The 19546-nt window shown below is 46.0% G+C and overlaps 1 pseudogene; it reads left to right on the top strand.

Moving 5' to 3' along the window:
* Nucleotides 1-8670: 8670 nt before the first annotated feature.
* LOC129505799 (DNA polymerase delta subunit 2-like) lies at nucleotides 8671-10895 on the top strand (annotated as a pseudogene).
* The last annotated feature ends 8651 nt before the right edge of the window (nucleotides 10896-19546 follow it).

Consider the following 19546-nt stretch of genomic DNA (forward strand, 5'->3'; position numbering starts at 1 on the left):
GACCCTGAAATTAAGAGTTGGATGTTTAACTGATTGAGCTGCCCAGGAGTCCCATACATGTACATTTTTCAAGTTATCACCTGTTTCCCCTACACCCTCCCCTCGGAATAAAAAAAGATGGGGGAAGGGTATAAATCTTCTTCACTATTTTGTTTTTCGTACTTCTCCTCACATCTGGCTTTTGCCACAACTGGCAGCAGAAATGCTGACCTGTCATGAGAAAGCCTTTCTAGGGGACACGTGGCTGAGCAGCAGCAGCAGCAACAGCAGCAGGAAGTACAGGAAATCTCATGAGATGGTCTGTTCTTGAACACTTGCCAGCTTTCTTCTGCAGTCTCATGAGGGAAAGAGAAACATCCTAGTTACTGGAGATGTAACTAGAACAGTCTCAATTCTCAACTGTTTGAGGTTCACCCATAACTGACAGAATGACCACAGAACACAACTGTTAGACTCCAGCCACAGCCTGTGGCCATGGTGCTGTATGTTGAGATACTTTTTATTCTAATGACTCCACACACCCAGGGAGCCCAAGAGTTAATACTGGCAGTGAACGGCATCAAGCAAGGCTTTCTCCGCAAGTGCTGTGATGTGCTGGGTCATGGTAAGATGTTGCTATGGAGTCCTGGGGAGGTCACGTGAGAGGGGAGAGGTCATGGTCTGTTTTTGTGAGGCAACAAGGTAGCTGCTAGTTCTAAGGGGAAAGGGAAAAAGTCTGGATTCATAGACCAGAGCTGACTTCTCTGGAAGACTCAGGATGGGGACCCATGGTGGCTTGTGTACACTTTGACAATTTAGCTAATACACGCAATGTGCCCTCTAGGATGAAGATATTGTTTCCAAGTCAGGAGCCTTCTGAAAGTTTCATCAGAGAGAGAGAGAGAGAGAGAGAGAGAGAGAGAGAGACAGACGAAAGAGGAAAAGAAGAGAGAGATAAAGAGAAAGAAACTTTCTCTGCCACATCTTTAGCAAGTGTTGTTTCCTGAAACAGCAAGGTCCATTCTAAGAAATGGCTGGGCTTCACTGCCAGGGTTTGCTGAAAGCACTCTGTTAAAGCCAGCACAGAAAGACTGGCCGCAAGCCAAATGTTCTGACCTATCTAAACCGACCCAGGCACATGTCCAACGAGAGCACCCTTTCTTTTTGTTTTTGGCCGCCTTTTATCCTCTGGTACATACCTTGAGAACTGGAGATTCTGAGATGCTCTGGTTTTGTCTTACATACACCAAAAGTGCTGGGCCACGCACAGCCCTACCTTAGAAAAGCATCTAATAAACCCAGTGGATGACTTCTTCAAGCAAGACTGGCAGTTCAGTCTAATTTGGAGGAAAAATGAGAAGCCGTCTAAAATAAGGCCAGACACCAGCTATGGGCCCTGGACCAGCCATCAGTCACCAGAGCCTAGAATTCCAAAAACCCTCTGCCACTTCTCTTACCTGAAGGGGACCTCCTCCCTAGGCTGAAAATGTGAAGAGCAGAGCTGGATACTGCCAGAGGCTTGGTGGATTACAGCCCGGAATGGGACTTGCCAGTCAGAAGTTGCCAGGCCCCAACGTTGTGGTCGGTTGAGGATTATCGTCTGACTTGCCTACTGGCATGCTAGTGACATCCTCCACATGCAGGTGGTAGGGGTGAGAGCATTCCTGGGCTGCTGATAATTTGGATGGAAGGTATTAAATAACTGAATTATAAAATGCAATTGAAGATATGTATGCTCAAAACAATTTGTCTTTGTAACGGAAGCTCAGGTATTATTTTAAATGGATTTCCTCCTACCTTCTTCCCACTGCATACAGCTGTCTTGGTGATCTGAACCGCCCTGCCCACTCTTGTTCAACCTACAATCAAATTCTAACAGTGAGAATTTCCTTAATAGATGGTTAATGAAGATGAGAAAATTAAAGATGTATTAAAACACACACACACACACACACACACACACACACACACACACACACTATTTCCCAAGCCTGGGAGTGACCCACATACTTATGAAAAGAAGGCTGCTCAACTTCTGCTGAGCAGGGGTGGGGGATACAGGGTTTTTGTCACTACTCTTGGGCAAATGCTAAATATCCACTTGCCCTCCCCACTGCCACCACCTCTGAAAACAGAAAAACAGACAAGAAGCCTTGCCACAAAGATTGCTTTCACATTGAACAGACAGATGTTTTCTAGCATCTATTAACCCTAGGGCTATTATTAGAAGTTGATTTTTTGGTTTTATGGTAAAAGTCTCTTAAAAGTAATCCCATAATCATAAAGACGTCAGAATAAAGTAAACATTTCAAGTCCCTCCTTGTGGCCAACATATTTCTAAACAACAACCAAAGTAATAATATTTTCTCCTCAATAATGTTGGCATTGTTTGATTCTTCTACATGCCTTATCTTACCTGATCCTTTGGAGTGGATGAGGTAAATTGGCCTGATTTTACCATCTTCACTTTACAGCATGGAGGAGTGGCACATATGGAGGTGTGCCTCCCAACCCCCCACCAAGGAAGGGACCGGTTGAGGGATGGGCAGTGGGTCAGCAGACAGCCTCATGCCAGCTCCTTTAGGGGTGCCTCAGTGGCCAAGAGCTGCCTCACCTGAGTCACGCTCTTCTCAAGGGCAACAGAGTCTTGAGGAGGAATCTGAAGGCCCAACATTTCAGCCCACTGCAGGATCACCATGATAGGCACTGATCCTTCCAGAGCTCCCCACCAGCTAAGCCCAGGCTCTGTTACATCTGCCTTGCAGTGGAAGGAGAAGGCCTGAGCCTATGACACCAAGTGATGATGAGTCCAGAACTGCTCACCTTGGCCTGGCTCCTGTCATATCCACCAAGTCATAAGTTCTAGTGGGCCCAGAAATAATTCATTATAGAATTGAGATGGTGCATCTGGGATTGAGCAAAGCAGGAATAGAGGGTTCAGGCTGCATCACAGAGAGCTCAGCCCTCACTGTGGCACCTACCACCCTTGGGTCAGTGGCCCTCCCTCAGCTCACCTTCACGGTTGTATAAGTGGCTCTTTACAACATGCTGAAGGAGGGTAAAAAAGCCGGAGCATGTCTTATGGATGGATGGACTTGGTGTTTGTGTGCAAGTTGAATGTTGGTGACAGCTGGACTATAGTCCCACTCAGGCCTGGCACTGAGGAAGGAGGGCCAAGAGAAAACTCTGCTAATGAGCAAAGCTTTGAGCAGTGCACGAGGTCATCCACACGGTGTGAGAAGAAAAGTGGTCTGAGATTAGAATATACAAGGACTCACACACTGGAGTCTAATTTTCAAAGGGATGATCTCTGATGTCTCACCCAGACTTACGAGTGAGGGAGAGAGAGATTCTATTTTCCTTCCTTTGGGGTAGGTACCTTTTGTCTCAGGATTGACCTGACTTCTCTCTGGAGTCCCTCCCTCATCAAAGGGTCCCTTACAGGTTGGGAGGCCACTCTCTCCTTTTGAGATGTGACGGTTCAGGATGATAGAGAGTGCACAGGACACATAGAGAACATTTCAAAACCAAATAGCTTCTGAAACTTTATCCCTAGCTCTGGGTTATGGCCCCTCCAGGCACAGACTTCTGAGAAACCTGGACAAGGTCATGTGATTTTCTGTTCCAGGCTTAGCTAATAATAATACAGACCTAAAATAAACATACCTAGGCATATTTGGACAGTACACTTAAATTTGCATTTATAGCAATACGGTCAAGTTTGGGGAGGGGAGAAGAGGAGAGTCCTCAATTAGCCACTTAATTGGTGGCATAAGTTAAATATTTCAGTTTATTGAATTTATTAATATTGCAGTTTACCCACAGTCAGGGGAGAATGAAAAGCTATGTATCTTTCAAGAAACTTATTTTAACAAGGGACATTTCTTTATCAAATAGGATCCCTTTCTTTATCATGGAAAGAGAGATCGGCCTAAAGAAGCCTTGCCCCTTTTGCTCCCTGATTCTGTACCCATCTCAAAATCCTCAAGCTATCAGGAAAACAGTCAAAAATGGCTGAGACACCAAGAGGATAATGCCCTTGTTGCTAAAAATCCTTACAAAATTAAGCTGGTATATCCACATGCAAAATAATGATGACAATAAGAGTAATCCCATTCAAAATAATCAGACAAAACTGTTACCTGTGGTTTTAAACCTTTTATTTTGATAAGAAACACTTGGGGAGTTTTAAAAATATAATAAGAGCTGAGCTCTGTTTCCTGAGACTGAGATTCAGTTGTTTTGGGGAGGGAGCTAGGCATCTACCTTCTTCAAAAAGCTCTTGGGAGGTTTAACATGCAGCCATGATAGGGAACCACTGACCTAGACCTTGACTTAGAACCAGTTATTTTCTATCCCCACAGAAGAACATGCATTTGGCAGGAGGGGGTCCTAAAGAGGCTGAAAGCAATCATCAAAAAGATCTCTACAGAAATCAGGTAAACCAAAGCCTATTTTTGGTGACAACCCACAAGTCTCCATATTCAACAAAAATTCTATGAACCTTTCAAAACACAATATTAAATAAAATCTACATTTCAAGTATTAATGCTGAATTATTAATAATTCGATGATAAAATGTAAGGTTATTGTTTTACAGTGTTTCTGATTTGAATTCTGTAAATGGGAGGGCAAATTCCCTATTGGGTGTGCCAATTATTACTACAAAAAAATGTCTACTGTCCTGTTGCTACTGTCACAGAGGGTTCCTAAGACAGTCCAGGCTGCCAATGGACAGACTACAATAGTGGCAGCCCAGTAATGGGGAGAAGCATTAATCTGGAAGCTAGACGACTTGGACTGTTGTCCTGTTCCTGACACAGAGCTAGTGAGCTATTTAACTGAGATTCTTTTTCATCTGTAAAATGGAGGAAATAATGATTATTTAAATCACAGGGAAGGTAGCTGTGGGGCTAAATCAGATAAAAGTACTTTATAAAGAAGTGAACATTTATGTATAGTATCACTATAGTGATATAGTGATAGTGTTATTCACTATGATATGATAGTGTTATTCACTATAGTGATATAGTGATAGTGTTATACACTATGAGTTTTGTTATATATATTTTTTAAGATTTTTATTTATTTATTCATGAGACACACACACACACACACACAGAGAGAGAGAGAGAGAGAGAGAGGCAGAGACACAGGAAGAGGGAGGAGCAGGCTCCATGCAGGGAGCCCGACGTGGGACTCGATCCCGGGTCTCCAGGATCACACCCTGGACAGAAGGCGGCACTAAACCGCTGAGCCACCCAAGTTGCCCTGTTATTACATTTTTATCCTTACACCTGTGTGAACCAGTGAGTCTTAGTCTTATTGTACAAAGGCCAGTTTGGGAAATTACCTTTTTAAAATTATAATTATAATCTTCATTACTAAAGTCTTTATTTTGGTTATCATTCTATTTCAATAGCAAAAAACCCAAAAGAAGTGTCAAATAGGTGACCCCAGCAAAATGGCCCTGAAAGACTAAATTATTGTAAAGCATCCTTCTCATTTATGTTATCCAACTATACTTCTTCTGACTCACTTCAAGACCCAAGGCAAAGTCAGTGATTTCAGTCCTCATGATCCCAACAGCAGAAATGTCCTTAGAGGGTTGTTAGCAGTGACAAGACAGCGAACACGACAACACTCTGTGAACTGTGACACTAGGCATGTGTAGGTGATAATGTTAGTGGTCGTCATAGAGATGATAGTGTTAATGACAGTGATACAGACCAACTGGTTAGCCTTGAATACATAGGTAAGGACATTTACCACTGGTCCCTACTCAAGTAGGAAATGTCCCAAAGGAGATAGGGCAGCCTCTGGAAAAAGAATGATATGAAGGCTGAAACTGATTGGTTAGTAAGTCTTATGGCTCCAGGCCTCTACCCCATCCTTCTCAAACCTAAGAAATGCCAAACAACTTTCAGGTGGTCTTCACTGGGTTTTCTTCCCCATATGCTCCTTTCTAGACAGTTCTCTTGAAGCTTTGTTATGCCTGTCTCTTGTTCATCTAAGTCCCTCTTCCCACACAATCTCAGTGGGTTCCACTCTCTGGACCATAGTATCAATGTAAACACTGGTCAGAACTTGGAATGCAGAAAGGAAGGGGCATGGTAATGAGGAAGGCCTGTCTACTTGTCCCCAGGGATGTTTCATAAATTATGTGTTCTTTTTTTTTAAAAAAGATTTTATTTATTTAAAAAAATAAATTAATTAAAAAATATTTTATTTATTTATTCATGACAGACAGAGAGAGAGAGGCAGAGACATAGGCAGAGGGATATGCAGGCTAATGCAGGACTTGATCCCAGGACCCTGGGATCATGACCTGAGCCAAAGGCAGATGTTCAACAACTGAGTCATCCAGGTGCCCCAAATTATGTATTCTTACAGTCCACTGACTGTTCACTTTCTAATGCCTAAGCTCTCCTGAGAAGGCTGCATAGAATTTTCCACTTTGGTGGGGAAGACAGATGTATGGAAGCAATATAAAACTACCCCAAGGTTCTCTAAGCAGGTAGTTGCAATTTCATTTTGGTTGGAAAATAAAAAGACTTAATGGAGGAAGAGCAGTGAAGGCACATTGAAAAAAAATTCAATAAAAAACTAGACAAATGTGAGAGATGTATAAACCTTCCAAAGGTGTTCCCTTTTTTTTTTTCCCCCAGATGGGAGAAGAAAAGTCTCATTAACCTGTGACAGTGCTTCTTCCACATCTTTTGGTTCTCTTCTTCTGGCACTTGCAAACTTCTTTTTTCTAGTAGTTGGGGACTTTTTCCTCATGAGAGCCATGCCACCTGCCCATTCCTAGTTGATACATCTAGGATCAAAACAACTGTGTGTAGGACAAACCCTCAGGTTTCTGGATTGGGGTGGGCGATCAGAGGTCAAAGACTATCTACCTGTCCTCCAAGCCCAAGCCATGAGCTGTCTCATTGGGTTAGCACAGAGCAGCAAATGGCCATGAAGTCATGTCCATTGAGATTTGTCAGCTTTGTGGAACTTAGTCAGGGACATAACCATGCTTGGCCCTGATGCTGATGGCCCCTCTCTTTTAAGGACACACGGTGGTTGTAAGGATGCTTACAACTTGCAGTGGGTAATAACACTCTATTTACCTTCATCATAATACTTGAAACTCAGGCCTTTTACAATAGGCTTTATCAAAATGTTTTTGTTTTTAATCTCTGAAAACTTTCCCAAACTCTATTGAGTTTCATCTTACTGGCTTCATCTTGCCCTGTGTGTTCTAGCAGTTAGTGTCTGGTACTTCTTTTATAGCAAAACTTTCTCATGAGAGTTTTGGGGTGAAAAAGTAGACATTCTTCATGTTGACTCTTTTTTTATAGGAAGATTAGGCAGGAGTCCAGGAATGTAAATAGACAGGCCCAAGAGAATGTTTTGTGTGTGAGCAGATCCCAGAGTGTCCTGGACTGTACTGGGTGGGGGATGGAGCTCCATCAGAAACCCAGTGAAGGCTTATTCTTTTCTTAACCCTCCTGGCTCACTGCACAATGAAATGATGGCTCCAAAGAGTCTTTCCCACAGGGTCATCAGGCCTCTTGCAACAGACTGTTCTGGCTTGCGGATGCAGGCATGATATGAGGCCATGATGGAGAGAGTCAGCAGAAATAAGTCAAAGACAAGTTCTCGTTTTCTTATGGGCACTTGTGAAGGCAAACCAAGAAGGGAGGTGAGGGGAAAGGGTGCATGGGTGGGGTCAGGGAAGTTGAGGAAAAGAGAAAGAATGTAAAAGGTATTTAGGGGTCTTTGGGCCTATTCACAAGAATGCCGTAATGTACAGAGGGATTGGGGGTATCTGTGTGATCCTGAAATGGGCTCAGGTGGCCATTTGTTTATTCTACATCAAAATTTCTAATTCCACACAGTAAGCTTCCATAGGAGAGAATATACTTTTATTGTGTGTATATATTTTAATGTATGCATGTTTTTAAGTTAAAGGTGTGTGTGTACATTATTAAAATTAAATTTTAAATCACCCAGCAAAGTAATATGCACCTTTGCTAAGTCAGAAGATACATCCTGAGTGCTCTAGGGGACTAAAGTTAGCAGGCTTTACTATAATAAAGGTGAATAACTGAAAATGAATGCTATGAAGTATGGAAAGTTGAGTTCTCTTGTGAACTACTAGAACATTCCATAACAAGAGATTATCTTCGTTCTAGCTTCCTAAAAGCCAGTGGATAAAGGAGTTGGGCTGTTTCACTTTGGATAGACTAAGGGAGGGTCAGATTTCATGAAGAAATAGAAAACAAAATAAAAACCTTGTCATACATTTGCTTAGGACAAATTAAGGGTATATGAGATGAAACAGCAGCAAAGAAAATTTTGGTTAAAAAAAGCACACACACACACACACACACACAAACCCCACAACAACTCAGTGATGCAAAAAATTTATTTCATATTGTCCTGGTGGCTGGATTTCAACCCTGTGGGTCAATCTAGTGTTGAATAGGAAAAGCATCTGACCACAAAGGCATAGGTACAGTTACGTAAACACACTGAACACCGTGAGATCCAGCTAATGTTGTTTCTATAATGCTACCCTTTCTCCTTTCTAATCTCACCAAGCCACAGCTGAGGCATTACCTTTTTGTAGTAAATGCTACATTTGTGACTGCCTCCTCCTTGGCCTGAGTATGCTGTCTGGACACATTAAGCATGGTCATGTTTCCTGAGCAGGCTGCCCAAAAGGCCCACACTCTACTCTCCCCACCATCAACCAACAATGTTACTTTTGCCCATGTGCGTGTGTTGACTTACACCAAGTCCTCCCAGCCCTTCCTGCTGGGGGTGTGTGGCTTTGGCTGGTGGCATGACTCCAATTATGCCACCCATCTTCTCCAGATGAGACCCTTCCTGGTAAGCCTGGCCCAGTGACACTGGGGTGGTGGAGTCCAAATAAAGAAGCCATGTGAGCTGCAGCCTGGGAAGAAGTACCCTGTGGTGGGGGCTCCTCAAGGCTGTGCCACTCCAGGTGTCCATCCTCTAGGAGATCAGCGAAGAGCACAACCTGATCTCCTAGCTTCCTTGGAGCAAATATATCCACCCAGATGATGAACTGGTTTTAGAGGGTGAATTGCAGTGTATCAAACTGGAAGGCACCACTGACATGTCAAAGCTGGTCATAGGGTCAGTCCTGGCTGTGCTCCACTCTGTGAGAGACAGTGGGAAGTTTCTGGTGGAGGACCACTGCTTTGCAGAACTTGCTCCTCAGAACCTTGCATCTCACCCTGACACAGATAGGTTTATGCTACTGGTGTCTGGTTTGGGCCTGGATGGAGGCAGGGCTGAGAGCCTGCTGGGAACCCAGCTGCTGGTGGACATAGTGACAGGGCAGCAGGGAGACGAGGGGGACAGTGCAGTGCTGCCCACATGTTCTAGATCATCCTTGCCAGGAACCTCCTAAGCACAACACCCAGAGTAGAGATACCATCAATATGGCCAAGACCTTAACCAAGAAAACCCAGGCATCCAGCATGGAGGCTGTCAAAATGCTGGATGAGATCCTCCTGCAGCTGGGCACCTTGATACCCATGGTCATGGTGCCAGGCAAATTTGACCCAACCAAGCACACTCTCCCCCAGCAACCCCTGCCCCCCTGCTTGTTCCCCCTGGCCACTGCCTACTCCACCCTCTAGCTGGTCACCAATCCCTACCAAGCCATCATTGATGGAATCCAATTCCTAGGGACTCAGGGCAGAATGCAAGTGACATTTTCCAGCCCAGCAGCACGGAGAATCACTTGGAAATCCTAGAGGGGACCCTGCATAGTGGTCACATAAGCCCCACAGCCCTGAAATTAGGTGGCTACCCCTTCTACAAGACCAGTCCATTCATCTTTCCAGGGTATCCTCACATCTACTTTTGTGGGAACACCCCTGGCTTTGGCTCTAAAATCTTTCCAGGCCCAGAGGACCAGAGGCTGTTGTTGGTGGCTGTTCCAGACTTCAGCACCACACAGACAGCCTGCCTAAGTCTGCATAGCCCAACCTCCCTGCCCACCCGTTTCTCAGGCTTTGTGACAGAGAAGGGCCTGGGGGGTCTGCGTCTGGGCCCCCGACTCACAGAGATCTGGGCCATCTGTTGCCTGCAACATTGACACTGCAGCAGCATTTGCTGTACAATAAAAATCTGTGGAAAAAATAGGTGGGTTGGGGAGAGGCAGGTGTGGCACCAGTCCATGTGGCAGCCGAGGCGGAGACTGAGGATGCGGACTGCCAACACCCCAGGTCAGAGAGTGGAGGGACCCACACCCCAGTCGAATGCCGATGCTACAGGGGAGCCCACTGCTGCCGTCACATGCCCTGCAGGAGCTGCGGGCCAGGGGCACCGTGCAGGTGGAGCTCGTTCCCGAGAAGGGCCCCTTCCTGGAGCAGTGGAATACCAGGTTTCCAGGCAGCACTTCAAGGGCTCTGTGTACAGACGGTACGAGGACTTCGTGGTTTCCCATGAGATGCTGCTGCAGACGTTCCCCTAATGCAGGACACTGGCCGTCCCCCCGAGAGAGTGCTGGGGGCCCACCAGGAGTTCGTCGAGGCACTTCATTAACCTGGTGGCCCGGCACCCCTGTTCTCCACGGGTGGGCCCCGATGTGCAGAACAACTTAAAGGAATCGGCTCAGTGTGCTGGACACGAATTCATGACCAGTAAGCTGGCTCCTCTGGACAAGGGCTTCCTCCCAGCTGACATCCAGACTCAGCTGTTAGCCGGAGCTCATTGGGAACATCTACAACAGCTTCCACGAGCTTCGCCATCTGGCCCATCTGGCCGAGTGGATGGCTTCGGGCGCCACGGACAAGGCTGCTGACCTTCTCATACTCGGGAAGGAGCTGAATGCTTTGGATGGCAGCACGTGGGGTCCCTCCAACGGGCCAACAGGAAGAGAATGAGGTGCTCTGGTCCTGTGTGAGGGCCCACGCAGAGCCCCGGGCCTGACTATGGAGCAGCTGGGATCCTACATCGTGGAACAGGAGAGCGCCACCCCGCCACCCCGACGATGGAGCTTCAGAGCTTCCTCTCCCCATCCTGCCTGCACCAGGAGGCACAGCTGGTCCACAACTACCTGCCCCTCACCTCCCACATTCTCCTGCCTTTGTCAGCTCTCAGCTCCAAAGGCACGAGGAGATAAGCAAGGTATGGAACGACCCCAAACCCAAGCTAATCTGCCTCTTTGCTGTACCCAACAGCTCCCTGACCCCACAGGTTGGCGTGGGGCCTCACTAATGCCAGAGGCCTTGGGCGGGAGGCGGGAACTCTGGGGCGGCCTCACTGAAACCTCTTTCAAAAAAGAAGGAGGGGGTCCTTCCCAAAGTGTAATCCTACACAGAACCCCCCACCTCAGGTTCCATTTGACTTAAGGCATCCTAGACCTTCCTCAGAGTAATAAGCATGAAGAAGACACTTCCTTCCCAGAGACAACAGAGGCCCCTAATGTCCTCCAGATATTGAAGAATGTCAGCAGTCTAACGTGTGTCATGAGCCGGGACTTGGGAAAAGTAGGTCCTACCCCAACTGTGTTGTTCACTGGTTGTGAAATGGGGCAAATCATCTAAGAACTCTGGGCCCCGTTTCATCACCTGTGTCACGAGGGGCTTTGACTAGGAGTCTCTTCGCTCCTTCCCAGCCCCATGGCTAATTCCATCCTAACCTGTGCTTTCCGGGGCTGAGGCGACCGTGGGCCCCACAGTTATATCAGCCAGTCCCCTGGCTCCTCCCCCCTTCCCCTCTGGGAGATCTCTTCTCCCACATTTATTTCTGCGAGTCCCCAGGGATGTCTTGCGCTGGCTCACGTCTGCCATGTGCTTTCTCTTGTGCCACGTATTCTTCTGGACATTCACTGCCCAAGAAGCCACTTGAGGACCCCTCAACACCACAGCTGCCAACGCTGCCCTTTGCCCCCAAAGCTACTTAGATCAATGACCTTTGCAGTCTCAGGAGACTTCAGTATTTCGGTCTGAAATGCCATGGTGTGAGCACAGAAGCAGACACAGTGTTCCCCCTTCCCACGTGGAGTTACCATTTGCTTCTCTGACATCAGAATTATGCTTTCTACATCTCTTCCACTTCCTACATCTCTTCCAGCTTGGAGAACTGCCGCGGCTTGAGCTTGCTGTGTATCTCTCCCTGGGCTCCAGATGTCCTGGTGTCTGAGATACCCACCTCCACTCCTGCCACATAAATCCCTTCCAAAGTGACTCTTGCCCACGTTTCCATCACACATACCCGGACAGGTCTGAGCTGAAATGGGGGATCCTGATGTGCTATTTAAAGAAAAAAAAAAAAGAAACAGAAATCCCAGGAATCTTAAAGCTATTCATCTTGAAGACTATTCATGGAAGCAGGGAAATTTAAACACAGCATCCTTGAATATATACCCTCCACACCTAACTAAGCTTGGGCTATTGTTTCCTTCATAATGACAATTCACCTCTGGGAGTTGGAGAACAAGCACTCACTACTGCTCAGTACAATCATGTAGAGCTGGATCAGGTATCAGGAGGAAATGAAAACAAAGCTATATTGTCAGGAAGCCTGAAGGTTGACCCAAACAAAGCAGAGCTCCAGAAAACTATTGTGGAAAATATTTCCCCCATAGCTGCCTGTGGTTGTTCAACCCAATCTTTAGTCAGACTGGGCTGGAAGAGGAAAAGTACTTATCATTTAGCAGAGAAGCCTACATGCTGCTGTCCATTTACAAGAAAAAGAACATGAAGAGAAAAGGACAGTGGTGTGAGCCACAGCTCATGAGAAATCCACTCTTCTGCCCCCACTCTCTGCTCTCTCCTTGAGTTGCTTTCCAGAAGAAAACATCCATTCAATGTAAACACACACCTTTCTTTTAAGGAGCTCCTATAGGCTCATCTGCTCATTTGATTATCTGGAGGGCCATTGAGGGTAGGAAATTCTAGAGGCAAAAAGGGGCCCCAAGGTAGTGAACCCAGAATTTTTAGTAGTGAATGGTTGGGCTGGAAAAGTTGGAAGTCAAAGTGGAATCCAAAATGGGCTCTGTCATCCATAAGATCACTTAGCCTTTCTGCTTCTCTTGATAATCATATGGGTATCCCGAAGTAGATTTCAATGCCTTCCTGGAGGGCCCAGAGGGTATTGTGAATACGTAGAAGCCACAGTTTTAACAAGATTAAATTTCTCTAGAATCTATCAGAGACTTCCTGGTCAGATGTTTTGTGGTATTAGTAAATCAATTCCTTTTCTGAGAATAGAAGGAGCTGTGGAGAAATCCTGCAAAGGGAAAAAGTGAAGATGAAACTATATATGGAATGACAAAAGGGACAGCATTTCTCGTAATGGGCTGGTTAGTTCATACACTTATTCATCCATTTATTCAACACATATTCATGGAACCTCTTCTATGTGCTAAGCACTGCAGCATTAGGGAGACGTCAGGGAACAAAATAGAAAAGGTTGCTTCTTTTTTGGAGCTTGTAGCCTGGTAAAGGAGACAGACTAATAGGACAAAATAAATTATGTAACTGTAATTGTGGCAAGCGTCAGGAAGGAGAACAGGGTGCTATGAAAGCAAATAGCACGGGTGGTGATGGGTCAGAAAAATTTCCATGAGGAAAGCTGAGCCCTGAAGGATTAGCCAGATGAAGGGGAGGGGAGGTTGGGGAAATGATCTAAGCAGGAAATAATAGCACGAGTGAAGGGAGAGGCAGGTGAAAAAGTGAATCTCAAAAAAAAAAAAAAAAAAAAAAAAAAAGAAGCCATCCATAAAGAGCAAATGAGCCAAACTCAATGAAGAGCAAAACAAAATGGAGCCAAACCACAGTGCAGCAAAAAAATCTGTTCCAAAAAGGTGCCAGCTGTGGTGGGGAAGTGGGTGCAGGACCCCTTCCCCCCATCCTGGCTTCTGTCTCTCTTACATTGATAGCGAAAGGCATTGTGTGGGAGCAAATGTTCAAATCCTTCCCTACTGCATCCCCAAGACATTATCCTAAGCCAAATGGGTGCCATAAGTTTTTTTTTTTATAAAATTAATATGATTATCCAATGACAGAATGGCAAAGGTGAAAGTGGGGATACAACGAGAATTACTGAGCACGTCTGGTGTGGCAGGCAGCATCTAGGCATTTGTGTGCATTATCTCATTTAACAGTCAAGTAGCCCCACATGGCAGAGGATAGTACACATTTTATACTCCATGAACTGCAGCCCAGAGAAGCTCAGTGACCAGCTCAGAAAGTTAAAGATGGAGATGAATGGGCTCTACTTGGTGTGACTCTTATGTCTGACCACGCTCCCACTCTGCTTTGTGACCTTAGAAGAACCCGTGGAGGTCATCTGGTCCCAGCCTGTTATTTTGTAGAAGGAACTTGAAGCTCCAAAGGTTGAGAGATTCAGTAAGGCCTTGGGATTAGTGGCAAACGCAGGCCCAAACCTCTGGCTCCCATTGCTAATCCATATATCTTCCCTGTCTTTTACTGTTTTATAAACAAAGTAAAAACACACACTTGTGAGTTAACAGGATGCCAAAACTATGCATAATTCATCATCATTTTTCTTGACTTACACTCTTTTCTTCCCTGAAAACTTCAGGGAAGAAAAGAAAAATGTACTGGGGGGGATCCCTGGATGGCTCAGCGGTTTAGCGCTGCCTTCAGCCCAGGGCATGATCCTGGAGACCCAGGATCGAGTCCCACATTGGGCTCCCTGCATGGAGCCTGCTTCTCCCTCTGCCTGTGTCTCTGCCTTTCTCTCTCTCTCTTTCTCTCTCTCTCTCTCTCTGTGTGTGTCTCTCATGAATAAAATAAATAAGATCTTAAAAAAAAAAAAAAGAAAAAAGAAAAATGTAGTGGGAACTTCCTCCAGAAAAAAAAAAAAAGACTACTGAATGGTACAGTTTGTAATAAAGCAATCATACTTTAGTTTCTTTTTGAATTTGGCTGTTTGGATTTTCAACTGTATTAAAACAGGGCATGCTGGTATTAAACAACTGATTTGTGCTTTTTATATTCTTCTATATTCATCTAATAAAATGGAAAGTCTTAAATAAGGTACACTTAATTGATTGGCTGCTCTAATAAAATCTCATATCCAGAGTAATATCTCAGTCCATACACTGAGTCAACGAAACAAGACTGAGGAACAGAAGGAGCATGGTAGCCACTGCCCCACCAGAGACTTCTCCAGGGGCAAGGACAGACTTGCTTCTAATTAGTTCCGCCTTTGAATATATTACTTCATTCTTCTGGCCTTGGGGTCTGCATCTGGGAAATGAAGAGAGTCTATCTGATAGACTATACGATTCTTTTTAGAATTGAACTTCATTGGGTGTTGGCGGTACATTCACAATTGTCCCACTCTCTCTCCTCAACAATCCCCAACCATCATTTTCATCTGCCGGTCACTTGACTTTGTGGGTTTTTTTTAAAATATTTTTTTTAATTTAAATTCAATTTGCCAACATGTAGTATAACACCCAGTGCTCATCCCATCCAGTACCCTCCCTCCTTAGTGCCATCACCCAGTCACCCCATCCTTCCACCCACTTCCCCTTCTGCAACCCTTGTTTGTTTCCCAGAGTCAGGAGTCTCTCCTGGTTTGTCTTCCTCTCTAATTTTTCCCCACTCGGTTTCCCTCCTTGACTTTGATTGCCTGCCTTCCCGACTGGATTTTACAAATATCCAGGGGTGGAGTGTGGGGTGAGGAAATCATCTGACATTTTCAATTCCTGGGCCTGAGCGCCCCCTAGGCACACAGAGGTAAACTGGCAGCTCTGGGAGAAATCAGGGAAGCTGGCGTCTCAACTGAGGTCAAAGCACCAAATCCCTGCACTTCCCTGTAATCCTCCTGGCAAGAACTCTGGGGGTTTCCTGATTTGGTCAGGGAGGGAGGTTGGGAGACAAGTGGCGGCGGGTGGAAAGCCCTAGCATCAGTCACATTTGTTGGGTCAGGGGGCTCTGCAGCCCTATTACTTCAGTGGGCGGATGCAGAAGGCAAGGGGGTGAACTAGATGCCTAGCAGGTGCCACCCTGTGGAAATAAGTCAGTGGCCACACGGTGAGTGTGTCAGGGCTAAAGAGCAGTCACTGGAAAAAATGGACGGTTCAACTAAATACATTCACAGAAAATGATCCAAAGGTTATTAATCATCCGTTATTTGTGTTGCTGGCATTACCTTCCTGTTTCTATAAATATTGTGCATGTGTTTCAACAGACTTTATCCTTTTGTATACACCATTTTTCCTGCTTTTTCCACTTCTGATACTGTTCTGTACACATACCTCCTATACCCGTAGCCCACATAATATTTATTTTAAACCTCTTATAACATAGCTCTACCACAGCGAGACACTTTTTGAGAAGTAGAGTATATTCACACACATATGTATGTGGTGTATGTGCGCCCCGTGTATGTGTGTGGGGGGGTGGTATATATGCATATGTTGTGAATGGGAGTGTGGTGTGTGTGTGTGTGTGTGTGTGTGTGTGTGTACTCTGTGTGTATGTGTATATATGGTGAGTGTTTAAGAGTGTGATACAGTATGTAGATGTGGGTATATGGAGGTGTATATATTTGTGGTATGTGTATTTGTGTTTCTGTGTGTACAGTATATATGTTGTGTGTTTCTGTGTGTACAGTATATATGCTGTGTGTGCGTGGTATGTGTCCCTGTATGTTTTTGGTGTACGTTTATATGTTTACATGGTGTATATTTGTGGTGTCTATGTTTGCTTGTGTAGGTGTGAGTGTGTGAGTAACATTTGTGTGTATATGTACACATATTTATGGTGTGCATGTTTGTGTCTGTATATGTGTGTATGGAGTGGGCCTCCATGTGTGTGTGGGTGCTGTGTGTGTGTGTGTTCACCCTTGTGTGGTGGCTGCAGTCTCGTAGATCTGGGTCCTGGCGCCCTCTCTCAGGCCTTAGCATTTGTGCCAGAAAACAGAGTTCCCAGGTGCCCCGGAGGACTGCGCTTGCTGTGTAGGGAGAGTGGGGAAAGCTCTTCCCGTGGTAGGTGTTTGAAAGCCTGCATAGTCACCATGCCTGGCTGTGTGGCAGGCCAACTGCTTCTGCAGAGGATGAGTGTCTGTGGTTATCAGCAGAGACAGGACACTCAGGAAGCCACTATCACAGGCACCAGACTGCTTGAATTCATGGAGGTGTGTTTTTTCTCTAAGACCGTATTTTCATTCTCTGTTAAAAAAAAAAAAAAAGGGAGGGAGAGAAAACATCTCTTGGGTGAATCAGTACGTCATTCTCATTAGCCCTGTCCATATCAACATCCTGTGATCCTCTTCCAGAAGCAGGAAGGGGTGACATATACCCAATCCACCAAATAGCCTTTCCCCAATTTCTGGCCCAGTTCCCTGTTGGACTTGCACGCACAGCTCCACCTCACCCCACACCAGTGGGCACATCTCCTCCGTGTCCCTCATGGTCAGCTTCCTGCCATTCTGACCTGGGTCATACCCAGAAGGTGAAGATGCTTAGGCCACGGCATCTTGGGTCTAATTTTCTGTTTAAACCAACGATGAACTAACTCCTCAAACGTGTACTGTAGTAGGTGTGGCCAGGCACTAGGTTAGGCGTGCAAGATAGGATGATGAGTAGTCTAATAGAGTGGTTAAGAGCAGGGGCTCTGAATCAGATAGAACCTGTTCACTTCCCACCTTCACCCCTTACTCTGTGACCCAGGACAACCAACTTCCTTTAGGCTCTGCTGCCTCGTTTGTGAAACGAGTACTTGTCCCTCTGGATTGCTCTGAGGCTGGCTGGTGGGAAGTAGACAGCAGAGTACCTAGAAGGTGACAGTCCGTACACGTTAGTTGCTGTGTGGACTGGCTCACTCAGCCTTCACGCTAGGCTCCTAGGCGAGGAGGTCTGAAAGCTGAGCACACATTTTCCAGACGTTTTTGCATTTTGATTTCCAGATGCAGACTGTCCTGCACCAAGTCAATGAACTCAGGAGAAGAAATAAAAGGCAGACCCTGTTCCCATTTTAGCCCTTTTTTTTCTGGGAAGCAAAGTTGTGGAAATGTGAATTTTCTGTGCAATGGTGCTCTAGAGTCTGTTTTTAGCCTCTTGGGTACTGAGAGGTAGGGGTAGCCCCAGCTTCTTGGTTCCAGCAGAGCTCCAGAGGTTCCCAGAGATGCTCACTCTCCCGGTGGGTCATTTTTATCTTGTCTGGGAGCCATTTCTGGAGTTCTAGTCAGGAGCCTGCTCCTTCAGCTACTCTACTAACTTTCTAAACATCTGATTCCTTGGTTAAATACGTTCCTACTTAATATAATAAATACAGTAGTTTCTGTTTCCTACCTGGAATCCCAATGGATGCAATTCTTATTACTTATATGCAAAATTTAAAGTAATAGCAACCATCACGTATTGGTAACACCGTAAGTTCAGGTTTTTGCAGGTGTTATGTAATTCCATCCTCCCAGCAAAACCGCACAGTCTGTAAGAGGCCTAATCAAGATGGAAACTGAGATCACTCTGCCACCAGAGGCCAGGGGCCTACTCACTGTACTCATTACACCCTCCTGTTCCTTCCCTGGAGGAGCTCACAGTGGAGTGAGGATGGCTGTTTGGCAGCATGAGAAACACTAAGAACTGGGGGCCCGGGGCTGTAGAAGCCTGGGAAAGAAAATGTCTAACTCTGCCTCGGGCTTGGAAGCCCAAGATGGCATCTGCTTGCCACCTTAGCAAGAGGTCATCATGGCTTCTTATTCCTTGACATGTTGGGGGACCCTGCCTCAAAGATCTGGTGGCCTGTTTCTCCAGTAACCATCATTTAGGGGTCCCCAGGCTGCATGTTTGCAAAGGGTCCAATCTGTTCTTGTGTCCCGCTGAGTCATGGCAGGTCTTGAAACTTGCGGATACCTTCATGGGACTGATTCCTGCGGGCAGCCGGAAGAGCTCGCTGAGCTGAAGGTGCCAGCGGCCTGGAGCAGGTGTGTGCACTCATCTTCAGCACGGCTCTCTCCTTCCTTGTTTCTCCTGAGACTTCCATGCAGCAACACCTGCTTGCTGAGAGGGTCTCCAGGTCGGAAACCTTGCCTTAGTCAGGTCTGTATGCCTGCCGCCTAGCACATGGCAGATGCTCATCGCATGAATGAGTGAATGAATGAAGCAGCACCATACTAGGGCCCCTGCTTGCCTCAAATATGAGTGAGGAGCTGGCTCTATTATCTTGGATGGATGTTGGAGCAGGAAGCATAAGCCATACCTGCTTTTTCAGCCCTGGAAGAAGTGGAAGCTGGGTTCTGTTGGGGGGCGGGGGGTAGCAGGCAGATGTAGGGCCTCTGACTTCTTGGCTCGCAGCTCATCATTTCCAGGATTCACTACCACTCCTTAATTTCCAGGTTGTGGGTCTTGTAAAACCTAATTCTGGAGCACATTTTCTAATTCTTAGCCCCTGGGCAATTGGCTCCTCTCCCTCTGCATTTGGTCCTGCTGCTCATGACCACCGTCAGCAGAGTGCTAGGCAGGGGTGCAGGGAATCACAGGAGATCCTGGCTCCAGGATAACCCATAGATGCTGTCAGAGAAATAAAGACCACCATAGCTGTGCTCCCAC

Source organism: Nyctereutes procyonoides, unplaced genomic scaffold, assembly GCF_905146905.1.
Source record: "Nyctereutes procyonoides isolate TBG_1078 unplaced genomic scaffold, NYPRO_anot_genome, whole genome shotgun sequence".
Classification (NCBI taxonomy): Eukaryota; Metazoa; Chordata; class Mammalia; order Carnivora; family Canidae; genus Nyctereutes; species Nyctereutes procyonoides.